This window comes from Arachis stenosperma, chromosome 6 (assembly GCF_014773155.1).
Source record: "Arachis stenosperma cultivar V10309 chromosome 6, arast.V10309.gnm1.PFL2, whole genome shotgun sequence".
Classification (NCBI taxonomy): Eukaryota; Viridiplantae; Streptophyta; class Magnoliopsida; order Fabales; family Fabaceae; genus Arachis; species Arachis stenosperma.
In genome coordinates this window covers 116,497,731-116,510,173 of record NC_080382.1, presented here as the reverse complement: position 1 = coordinate 116,510,173, position 12,443 = coordinate 116,497,731, and the positions used below count along the sequence as shown (strand labels likewise).

General features: G+C 41.4%; 1 non-coding gene across 1 annotated transcript; it reads right to left on the bottom strand.

Moving 5' to 3' along the window:
- Positions 1-619: 619 nt before the first annotated feature.
- LOC130938463 (small nucleolar RNA R71) lies at positions 620-727 on the bottom strand. The gene has a single exon (XR_009069627.1). It is a non-coding gene; the product is annotated as a small nucleolar RNA R71 (small nucleolar RNA).
- Between the last annotated feature and the right edge of the window lie 11,716 nt (positions 728-12,443).

Genomic DNA, 12,443 nt, shown 5'->3' with positions numbered 1-12,443 from the left:
TTTCCTCTGACACCTCAAGGAATCTCTATACTGTGACATAGAGGATTCCATATTTTCTTGTTCTCTTCTCTTTCATATGAGCAGGAGCAAAGACAAAAGCATTCTTGTTGAGGCTGACCCTGAATCTGAAAGGACCTTGAAGCGAAAGCTAAGAGAAGCTAAGGCACAACTCTCTGTAGAGGACCTAACAGAAATCTTCAAAGAAGAAGAACCCATGGCAGCCGAAAACAACAACAATGCCAACAATGCAAGGAAGGTGCTGGGTGACTTTACTACACCTACTCCCGACTTCTATGGGAGAAGCATCTCTATTCCTGCCATTGGAGCAAACAACTTTGAGCTTAAGCCTCAATTAGTTTCTCTAATGCAACAGAATTGCAAGTTCCATGGACTTCCATTAGAAGATCCTCATCAGTTTTTAGCTGAATTCTTGCAAATCTGTGACACAGTCAAGACCAATGGGGTTGACCCTGAAGTCTACAGACTTATGCTATTCCCTTTTGCTGTAAGAGACAGAGCTAGGATATGGTTGGACTCACAACCTAAAGAAAGCTTGAACTCTTGGGAAAAGCTAGTCAATGCCTTCTTGGCAAAGTTCTTTCCACCTCAAAAATTGAGTAAGCTTAGAGTGGAAGTCCAAACCTTCAGACAGAAGGAAGGTGAATCCCTCTATGAAGCTTGGGAAAGATATAAACAATTGATCAGAAAATGTCCCTCTGACATGCTTTCTGAATGGAGCATCATAGGTATCTTCTATGATGGACTGTCTGAACTGTCCAAGATGTCATTGGATAGCTCTGCTGGAGGATCTCTTCATCTGAAGAAGACGCCTACAGAAGCTCAAGAACTCATTGAAATGGTTACAAATAATCAATTCATGTACACTTCTGAAAGGAATCCTGTGAACAATGGGACGAATCAGAAGAAAGGAGTTCTTGAGATTGATACTCTGAATGCCATATTGGCTCAGAACAAAATATTGACTCAGCAATTCAATTTGATTTCTCAAAGTCTGTCTGGAATGCAAGCTGCACCAGGTAGTACTAAGGATGCTTCATCTGAAGAAGAAGCTTATGATCCTGAGAACCCTTCAATGGAAGAGGTGAATTACATGGAAGAACCCTATGGAAACACCTATAATTCTTCATGGAGAAATCATCCAAATTTCTCATGGAAGGATCAACAGAGACCTCAACAAGGTTTCAACAACAATAATGGTGGAAGAAACAGGTTTAGCAATGGCAAGCCTTTTCCATCATCTTCTCAGCAACAGACAGAGAATTCTAAGCAGAGCCACTCTGACTTAGCAACCATGGTCTCTGATCTAATCAAAACCACTCAAAGTTTCATGACTGAAACAAGGTCCTCCATTAGGAATTTGGAGGCACAAGTGGGACAGCTGAGCAAGAAAATTACTGAACTCCCTCCTAGTACTCTTCCAAGCAATACAGGAGAGAATCCAAAAGGAGAGTGTAAGGCCATCAACATGGCGGAATTTGGAGAGGAGGAAGAGGCAGTGATCGCCACTGAGGAAGGCCTCAATGGACGTCCACTGGCCTCCAATGAGTTCCCTAATGAGGAACCATGGGAATTTGAGGCTCACAATGAGACCATAGAGATTCCATTGGATTTATTTCTGCCTTTCATGAGCTCTGATGAGTATTCTTCCTCTGAAGAGGACGAATATGTCACTGAAGAGCAAGTTACTAAGTACCTTGGAGCAATCATGAAGCTAAATGACAAGTTATTTGGTAATGAGACTTGGGAGGATGAACCCCCTTTGCTCACCAAAGAACTGGATGACTTGTCTAGGAAGAAGTTACCTCAAAAGAGACAGGACCCTGGGAAGTTCTCAATACCTTGTACCATAGGCACCATGACCTTTAAGAAGGCTCTGTGTGACTTAGGGTCAAGTATAAACCTCATGCCTCTCTCTGTAATGGAGAAGCTAGGGATCTTTGAGGTGCAAGCTGTAAGAATCTCACTAGAGATGGCAGATAACTCAAAAAAACAAGCTTATGGACTTGTAGAGGATGTTCTGGTAAAGATTGAAGACCATTACATCCCTGCTGATTTCATAGTCCTAGAGACTGGGAAGTGCATGGATGAATCTGTCATCCTTGGCAGACCCTTCCTAGCCACAGCAAAGGCTGTGATTAATGTTGACAGAGGAGAATTGATCATTCAAGTGAATGAAGAATCCTTTGTGTTTAAGGCTCAAGGATATCCCACTGTCACCATGGAGAGGAAACATGAAGAGCTTCTCTCAAAACAGAGCCAAACAGAGCCCCCACAGTCAAACTCTAAGTTTGGTGTTGGGAGGCCACAACCAACTTCTAAGTTTGGTGTTGAACCCCCACATTCAAACTTTAAGTTTGGTGTTGGGAGGTTCCAACATTGCTCTGAGTATCTGTGAGGCTCCATGAGAGCCCACTGTCAAGCTACTGACATTAAAGAAGCGCTTGTTGGGAGGCAACCCAATGTTATATTTATCTATTTTCTTTTGTTATTTTATGTTTTCTGTAGGTTGATGATTATGGGAAGTCACAAAATCAATTGAAAAAGCAAAAATAGAATGAAAAACAGAAAGAAAAATAGCACACCCTGGAGGAAGATCTTACTGGCGTTTAAACGCCAGTAAGGGCAGCAAATGGGAGTTTAACGCCTAGTATGGCACCATTCTGGGCGTTTAACGCCAGAAAGGGGCACCAGACTGGCGTTAAACGCTAGGAAAGGGCAAGAAGTTGGCGTTAAACGCCAGAAATGGGCACCAACCCGGCGTTTAACACCAGAATTGGCATGAAGAGCATTTTTGCTCGCCACTTAGTGCAGGGATGAATCTTCCTTGACACCTCAGGATCTGTGGACCCTACAGGATCCCCACCTACCCCACCACTCTCTCTCTTTTTCATCCATTCACCAATCACCTCAATACCTCTTCCCCAAAAACCCCTCACCTATCAAATGCCACTATTCTTTTCACCACTCACATCCATCCTTCATAAAACCCCACCTACCTCACCATTCAAATTCAAACCACTTTACCTCCCAAACCCACCCATAATGGCCGAACCATACACCCCTCTCCACTCCTATATAAACCCATCTTCACCACCTCATTTTCACACAACCTAAACACTACTTCTCTCCCTTTGGCCGAACCACAAAGCCAACTCTATCTCCTCCATTTCTTCTTCTTCTACTCTCTTCTTTCTTCTTTTGCTCGAGGACGAGCAAACCTTCTAAGTTTGGTGTGGTTAAAGCATTGCTTTTTGTTTTTCCATAACCATTTATGGCACCTAAGGCCGGAGAAACCTCTAGAAAGAGGGAAGGGAAGGCAAAAGCTTCCACCTCCGAGTCATGGGAGATGGAAAGATTCATCTCAAGGGTGCATCAAGACCACTTCTATGAAGTTGTGGCCATGAAGAAGGTGATCCCTGAGGTCCCTTTCAAACTCAAAAAGAGTGAATATCCGGAGATCCGACATGAGATTCGAAGAAGAGGTTGGGAAGTTCTTACCAATCCCATTCAACAAGTCGGAATCTTAATGGTTCAAGAGTTTTATGCCAATGCATGGATCACCAAGAATCATGATCAAAGTGTGAACCTGGACCCAAAGAATTGGCTTACAATGGTTCGGGGGAAATACTTAGATTTTAGTCCGGAAAATATAAGGTTGGCATTCAACTTGCCCATGATGCAAGGAGATGAACACCCTTACACTAGAAGGGTCAACTTTGATCAAAGGTTGGACCAAGTCCTCATAGACATTTGTGAAGAGGGCGCTCAATGGAAGAGAGATTCAAGAGGGAAGCCGGTTCAACTGAGAAGGCATGACCTCAAGCCCGTGGCTAGGGGATGGTTGGAGTTTATCCAATGCTCAATCATTCCCACTAGCAACCGGTCCGAAGTTACTATAGACCGGGCTATCATGATTCATAGCATCATGATTGGAGAGGAAGTAGAAGTTCATGAGGTCATATCCCAAGAACTTTATAAGGTGGCGGACAAGTCCTCTATCTTGGCAAGGTTAGCCATGCCTCATCTCATTTGTCACCTCTGTTATTCGGTTGGAGTTGACATAGAGGGAGACATCCTCATTGATGAGGACAAGCCCATCACTAAGAAAATGATGGAGCAAACAAGAGATCCCACTCATCATGAAATCCCTGAGATACCTCAAGGGATGCACTTTCCTCCACAGAACTATTGGGAGCAAATCAACACCTCCCTAGGAGAATTGAGTTCCAACATGGGACAACTAAGGGTGGAGCACCAAGAACATTCCATCCTCCTCCATGAAATTAGAGAGGATCAAAGAATCATGAGAAAGGAGCAACAAAGGCAAGGAAGAGACATTGAGGAGCTCAAGCACTCCATAATATCTTCAAGAGGAAGAACAAGCCGCCATCACTAAGGTGGACCCGTTCTTTAATTTCCTTGTTCTTTATTTTCTTGTTTTTCGAATTTTCATGCTTATGTTTATCTATGTTTGTGTCTCATGATCATTAGTGTCTTAGTGTCTATGCCTTAAAGTTATGAATGTCCTATGAATCCATCACCTTTCTTAAATGAAAAATGTTCTTAATTGAAAAAGAGAAGAATTGCATAAATTTTGAATTTTATAGCAAATTAATTATTTTGATGTGGTGGTAATTCATTTGATTTCTGAATGTATGCTTGAATAGCGCATATGTCTTTTAAATTTGTTTTTCATGAATGTTGGCTCTTGAAAGAATGATGAAAAAGGAGACATGTTGCTGAGGATCTGAAAAATCATAAAAATGATTCTTGAAGCAAGAAAAAGCAGTGAATATTCAAAAAAAATAAAATAAAAATAATAAAGTTGTGATCCAAGGCAAAAAGAGTGTGCTTAAGAACCCTGGACACCTCTAATTGGGGACTCTAGCAAAGCTGAGTCACAATCTGAAAAGGTTCACCCAAGTATGTGTCTGTGGCATGTATGTATCCGATGGTAATACTGGAAGACAGAGTGCTTTGGGCCACGGTCAAGACTCATAAAGTAGCTGTGTTCAAGAATCATCATACTTAACTAGGAGAATCAATAACACTATCTGGATTCTGAGTTCCTATAGAAGCCAATCATTCTAAATTTCAAAGGATAGAGTGAGATGCCAAAACTATTCAGAGGCAAAAAGCTAAAAAGACCCGTTCATCTAATTAATACTGATCTTCATAGATGTTTTTGGAATTCATTCCATATTCTCTTGTTTTTATTTTATTTGATTTTCAGTTGCTTGGGGACAAGCAACATTTTAAGTTTGGTGTTGTGATGAGCGGATAATTTATACGCTTTTGGCATTGTTTTTAGTATGTTTTTAGTATGTTTTAGTTAGTTTTTATTATATTTTTATTAGTTTTTAGTTAAAATTCACTTTTATGGACTTTACTATGAGTTTGTGTGTTTTTCTGTGATTTCAGGTATTTTCTGGCTGAAATTGAGGGACCTGAGCAAAAATCTGATTCAGAGGCTGAAAAGGACTGCAGATGCTGTTGGATTCTGACCTCCCTGCACTCGAAGTGAATTTTCTGGAGCTACAAAAACCCAATTGGCGCGCTCTCAATTGCGTTGGAAAGTAGACATCTTGGGCTTTCCAGAAATGGTTAATAGTCCATACTTTGCCCGAGATTTGATGGCTTAAAGCGGCGTTCCAAATCAGCTCAAAACTGCCCGGCGTTAAACGCCAGAACTAGCACAAGAATGGGAGTTAAACGCCCAAACTGGCACAAAAGCTGGCGTTTAACTCCAAGAGAAGTCTCTACACGAAAAAGCTTCAATGCTCAGCCCAAGCACACACCAAGTGGGCCCGGAAGTGGATTTTTATGTCATTTACTCATCTTTGTAAACCCTAAGCTACTAGTTCTCTACAAATAGGACATTTTACTATTGTATTCTCATCTTTTGATCACTTTAGATCTTAGATCAGATCTTGGTTCTTCTGGTTCCCTCTCTGGGGCCGAAGCCAATGATCACCATTATCACTTATGTATTTTCAATGGTGGAGTTTCTACACACCATAGATTAAGGTGTGGAGCTCTTCTGTACCTCGAGTATTAATGCAATTACTATTGTTCTTCTATTCAATTCGGCTTATTCTTATTCCAAGATATTCATTCATACTCAAGAACTTGATGAATGTGATGATTATGTGACGCTCATCATTATTCTCACTTATGAACGCGTGCCTGACAACCACTTCCGTTCTACAAGCAAACAAGGCTTGAATGTTTATCTCTTGGATCCCTTAATCGGAATCTTCGTGGTATAAGCTAGAATTGATGGTGGCATTCAGGAGAATCCGGAAGGTCTAAACCTTGTCTGTGGTATTCTGAGTAAGATTCAATGATTGAATGACTGTGAGGAGCTTCAAACTCCTGAAGGCTGGGCGTTAGTGACAGACGCAAAAGAATCAATGGATTCTATTCCAACCTGATTGAGAACCGACAGATGATTAGCCGTGCCGTGACAGGGTGCGTTGAACATTTTCACTGAGAGGACGGGATTGTAGCCACTGACAACGGTGATGCCCAACATACAGCTTGCCATGGAAAGGAGTAAGAAGGATTGGATGAAGACAATAGGAAAGCAGAGAGACGGAAGGGACAAAGCATCTCCATACGCTTATCTGAAATTCTCACCAATGCATTACACAAGTATCTCTATCTTTATGCTTTATTCGTATATCATCCATAACCATTTGAATCTGCCTGACTAAGATTTACAAGGTGACCATAGCTTGCTTCATACCAACAATCTCTGTGGGATCGACCCTTACTCGCGTAAGGTTTATTACTTGGACGACCCAGTGCACTTACTGGTTAGTTGTGCGAAGTTGTGAAATTATGTTTAGGCCATGGTATTAAGCACCAAGTTTTTGGAGCCATTACCGGGGACTGTTTGAGTTGTGAAAAGAATGAATCAGAATTTCGTGCACCAGGAGGCCACAACCAACTTCTAAGTTTGGTGGTGAACCCCCACATTCAAACTCTAAGTTTGGTGTTGGGAGGTTCCAACATTGCTCTGAGTATCTGTAAGGCTCCATGAGAGCCCACTGTCAAGCTACTGACATCAAAGAAGCGCTTGTTGGGAGGCAACCCAATGTTATATTTATCTATTTTCCTTTGTTATTTTATGTTTTCTGTAGGTTGATGATCATGAAAAGTCACAAAATCAATTGAAAAAGCAAAAATAGAATGAAAAACAGAAAGAAAAATAGCACACCCTGGAGGAAAACCTTGCTGGCGTTTAAACGCTAGTAAGGGCAGCAATGGGCGTTTAACGCCCAGTCTGGTACCATTCTGGGCGTTTAACGCGAGAAAGGGGCACCAGACTGGCGTTAAACGCCAGGAAAGGGCAAGAAGCTGGCGTTAAATGCCAGAAATGGGCACCAGCCCGGCGTTTAACGCCAGAATTGGCATAAAGAGCATTTTTGCTCGCCACTTGGTACAGGGATGAATTTTCCTTGACACCTCAGGATCTGTGGACCCCACAGGATCCCCACCTACCCCACCACTCTCTCTCTTCTTCACCCATTCACCAATCACCTCAACACCTCTTCCCCCAAAAACCCCTCACCTATCAAATCCCACTATTCTCTTCACCACTCACATCCATCCTTCATAAAACCCCACCTACCTCACCATTCAAATTCAAACCACTTTCTCTCCCAAACCCACCCATAATGGCCGAACCATACACCCCCTCTCCATTCCTATATAAACCCATCTTCACTCCTTCATTTTCACACAACCTAAACACTACTTCTCCCCCTTGGCCGAACCACAAAGCCACCTCCATCTCCTCTATTTCTTCTTCTTCTACTCTCTTCTTCCTTCTTTTGCTCGAGGACGAGCAAACCTTCTAAGTTTGGTATGGTAAAAGCATTGCTTTTTGTTTTTCCATAACCATTTATAGCATCTAAGGCCGGAGAAACCTCTAGAAAGAGAAAAGGGAAGGCAAAAGCTTCCACCTCCGAGTCATGGGAGATGGAGAGATTCATCTCAAGGGTGCATCAAGACCACTTCTATGAAGTTGTGGCCATGAAGAAGGTGATCCCCGAGGTCCTTTTCAAACTCAAAAAGAGTGAATATCCGGAGATCCGACATGAGATCTGAAGAAGAGGTTGGGAAGTTCTTACTAACCTCATTCAACAAGTCGGAATCTTAATGGTTCAAGAGTTCTATGCCAATGCATGGATCACCAAGAACCATGATCAAAGTGTGAACCCGAACCCAAAGAATTGGCTTACAATGGTTCGGGGGAAATGCTTAGATTTTAGTCCGAAAAATGTAAGGTTGGCATTCAACTTACCCATGATGCAAGGAGATGAACACCCTTACACTATAAGGGTCAACTTTGATCAAAGGTTGGACCAAGTCCTCATAGACATTTGTGAAGAGGGCACTCAATGGAAGAGAGATTCAAGAGGGAAGCCGGTTCAACTGAGAAGGCATGACCTCAAGCCCGTGGCTAGGGGATGGTTGGAGTTTATTCAATGCTCAATCATTCCCACTAGCAACCGGTCCAAAGTTACTATAGACCGGGCCATCATGATTCATAGCATCATGATTGGAGAGGAAGTAGAAGTTCATGAGGTTATAGCCCAAGAACTTTATAAGGTGGCGGACAAGTCTTCTACCTTGGCAAGGTTAGCCTTTCCTCATCTCATTTGTCACCTCTGTTATTCAGTTGGAATTGACATAGAGGGAGACATCCTCATTGATGAGGACAAGTCCATCACTAAGAAAAGGATAGAGCAAACAAGAGATCCCACTCATCATGAAATCCCTGAGATACCTCAAGGGATGCACTTTCCTTCACAAAACAATTAGGAGCAAATCAACACCTCCCTAGGAGAATTGAGTTCCAACATGGGACAACTAAGGGTGGAGCACCAAGAACATTTCATCCTCCTCCATGAAATTAGAGAAGATCAAAGAATCATGAGAGAGGAGCAACAAAGGCAAGGAAGAGACATTGAGGAGCTCAAGCACTCCATAATATCTTCAAGAGGAAGAACAAGCCGCCATCACTAAGGTGGACCCGTTCTTTAATTTCCTTGTTCCTTATTTTCCAGTTTTTCGAATTTTTATGCTTATGTTTATCTATGTTTGTGTCTTATGATCATTAGTGTCTTAGTGTCTATGCCTTAAAGTTATGAATGTCCTATGAATCCATCACCTTTCTTAAGTGAAAAATGTTCTTAATTGAAAAAGAGAAGAATTGCATGAATTTTGAATTTTATAACAGATTAATTATTTTGATGTGGTGGCAATACTTTGACTTTTGAATGTATGCTTAAACAGTGCATATGCCTTTTGAATTTGTTGTTCATGAATGTTGGCTCTTGAAAGAATGATGAAAAAGGAGACATGTTACTGAGGATCTGAAAAATCATAAAAATGATTCTTGAAGCAAAAAAAAGCAGTGAATACAAAAAATAACGAAAAAAAGGAAAAAATAAAAAAATATAATAAAGTCGTGATCCAAGGCAAAAAGAGTGTGCTTAAGAACCCTGGACACCTCTAATTGGGGACTCTAGCAAAGCTGAGTCACAATCTGAAAAGGTTCACCCAGTTATGTGTCTGTGGCATGTATGTATCCGGTGGTAATACTGGAAGACAGAGTGCTTTGGGCCACGGCCAAGACTCATAAAGTAGCTGTGTTCAAGAATCATCATACTTAACTAGGAGAATCAATAACACTATCTGGATTCTGAGTTCCTATAGAAGCCAATCATTCTGAATTTCAAAGGATAGAGTGAGATGCCAAAACTATTCAGAGGCAAAAAGCTAAAAGCCCCGCTCATCTAATTAATACTGATCTTCATAGATGTTTTTGGAATTCATTGCATATTCTCTTCTTTTTATCTTATTTGATTTTCAGTTGCTTGGGGACAAGCAACAATTTAAGTTTGGTGTTGTGATGAGCGGATAATTTATACGCTTTTTGGCATTGTTTTTAGTATGTTTTTAGTTTGTTTTAGTTAGTTTTTATTATATTTTTATTAGTTTTTAGTTAAAATTCACTTTTCTAGACTTTACTATGAGTTTGTGTGTTTTTCTGTGATTTCAGGTATTTTCTGGCTGAAATTGAGGGATCTGAGCAAAAATCTGATTCAGAGGCTGAAAAGGACTGCAGATGCTGTTGGATTCTGACCTCCCTGCACTCGAAGTGGATTTTCTGGAGCTACAGAAGCCCAATTGGCGCGCTCTCAATTGCGTTGGAAAGTAGACATTCTAGGATTTCTATCAATGTAATAGTCCATACTTTGCCCGAGATTTGATGGCCCAAACAGGCGTTCTAAGTCAGCTCAAGAATTCTGGCGTTTAACGCCGGAACTGGCACAAGAATGGGAGTTAAACGCCCAAACTGGCACAAAAGCTGGCGTTTAACTCCAAGAAAAGTCTCTACATGTGAAAGCTTCAATGCTCAGCCCAGGCACACACCAAGTGGGCCCGGAAGTGGATTTTTATGTCATTTATTCATCTTTGTAAACCATAAGCTACTAGTTCTCTACATATAGGACCTTTTACTATTATATTTTCATCTCAGTAGCTATCTTTGAGTAGTCTTATGCTATCTTAGATCATTGGGAGGCTGGCCTCACGGCCATGCCTAGACCTTGTTCTTATGTATTTTCAACGGTGGAGTTTCTACACACCATATATTAAGGTGTGGAGCTCTGCTGTACCTCGAGTATTAATGTAATTACTATTGTTCTTCTATTCAATTCAGCTTATTCTTGTTCTAAGATATTCATTCGCACCCAAGAACATGATGAATGTGATAATTATGTGACGCTCATCATCATTCTCACTTATGAACGCGTGCCTGACAACCACTCCCGTTCTACAAGCAAACAAGGCTTGAATGTTTATCTCTTGGATTTCTTAATCAGAATCTTCGTGGTATAAGCTAGAATTGATGGCTGCATTTAAGAGAATCCGGAAGGTCTAAACCTTGTCTGTGGTATTCTGAGTAGGATTCAATGATTGAATGACTGTGACGAGCTTCAAACTCCTGAAGGCTGGGCGTTAGTGACAGACACAAAAGAATCACTGGATTCTATTTCAACCTGATTGAGAACCGACAGATGATTAGTCGTGCTGTGACAGAGCGCGTTGAACATTTTCACTGAGAGGACGGGACTGTAGCCATTGACAACGGTGATGCCCAACATACAGCTTGCCATGGAAAGGAGTAAGAAGGATTGGATGAAGACAGTAGGAAAGCAGAGAGACGAAAGGGACAAAGCATCTCCATACGCTTATCTGAAATTCTCACCAATGAATTACATAAGTAACTCTATCTTTATTTTATGCTTTATTCATAAATCATCTATAACCATTTGAATTCGCCTGACTGAGATTTACAAGGTGACCATAGCTTGATTCATACCAACAATCTCCGTGGGATCGACCCTTACTCGCGTAAGGTTTATTACTTGGACGACCCAGTGCACTTGCTGGTTAGTTGTGCGAAGTTGTGATAAAGAGTTGAGATTTCAATTGAGCGTACCATGTTGATGGCGCCATTGATGATCACAATTTCGTGCACCATCCCTGGTTGATTATTCCGAGCTCTAAGGTCACCTTGTAGGCAGCGTAAATGCTGCTTATGAGAACCTGAAGGAACAGGTTTGGGTTCTTGCCCTGGAGGTCGACCTTGCTCTATTCAGTTTGGATAATGTTGTAAAAGATGGCAAGATTGTCCCTAACGATCCTGATGATGAAGATGTTGAGCCTCCCTCTGAGCTTGCCGCCAACGCTTCTATTATGCCGGCTTCTTCAACTCCTTCCTCTGAGGTCGTTCATCCCGAATTGGATCCTGATTGCCAAATCTTGAATACGGATGATGGGACAGTGGATGCAATGCCTCTCCAGACTTGCCCTCCTTCACTCCGAGTTGATGCTGCCGAGAAGCCTTCGGATGTTAACTGAATTTTCCAACTGCTTGTGTAGATAGCCTGGCTTGTGGGCTTTAAAAACTCTTTATTTTGTAAATGATGTTTTGCTGACTGTTGACACTCGTTTAGTTGCTTGTTTAGCAACTTTTATTTTGAAAAACAAAGTAGTTTCCAAGCTTTTGGGGCTGATTTTGGTGGCCTCTGAAGCTTGCTATTATTATAACTAGTAGTTTTTATATCATGCTTGCCTGCACTCATCTTGGTACCTTTCTAAGTTTTGGGAGTGTTGGAATTTTTCGTTGTCTGACCTCTTTGGATTGGCTTGATTCTTTTGCCTGATGTTATTTCTAGCAATTTGTTTTGCTTGGACTTTGTTCAGGTCTTTATTAGGAATTACTTTATATAACGCTGAGGTCGCCGATGTCGATTTTGTCCGGGTTGTTGTTAGTAACCCTCTTTTTTGGACCTTGTTTTGGTCTCTTTTCAGGGGTTACTTTTGTAGCTTTATGTTTT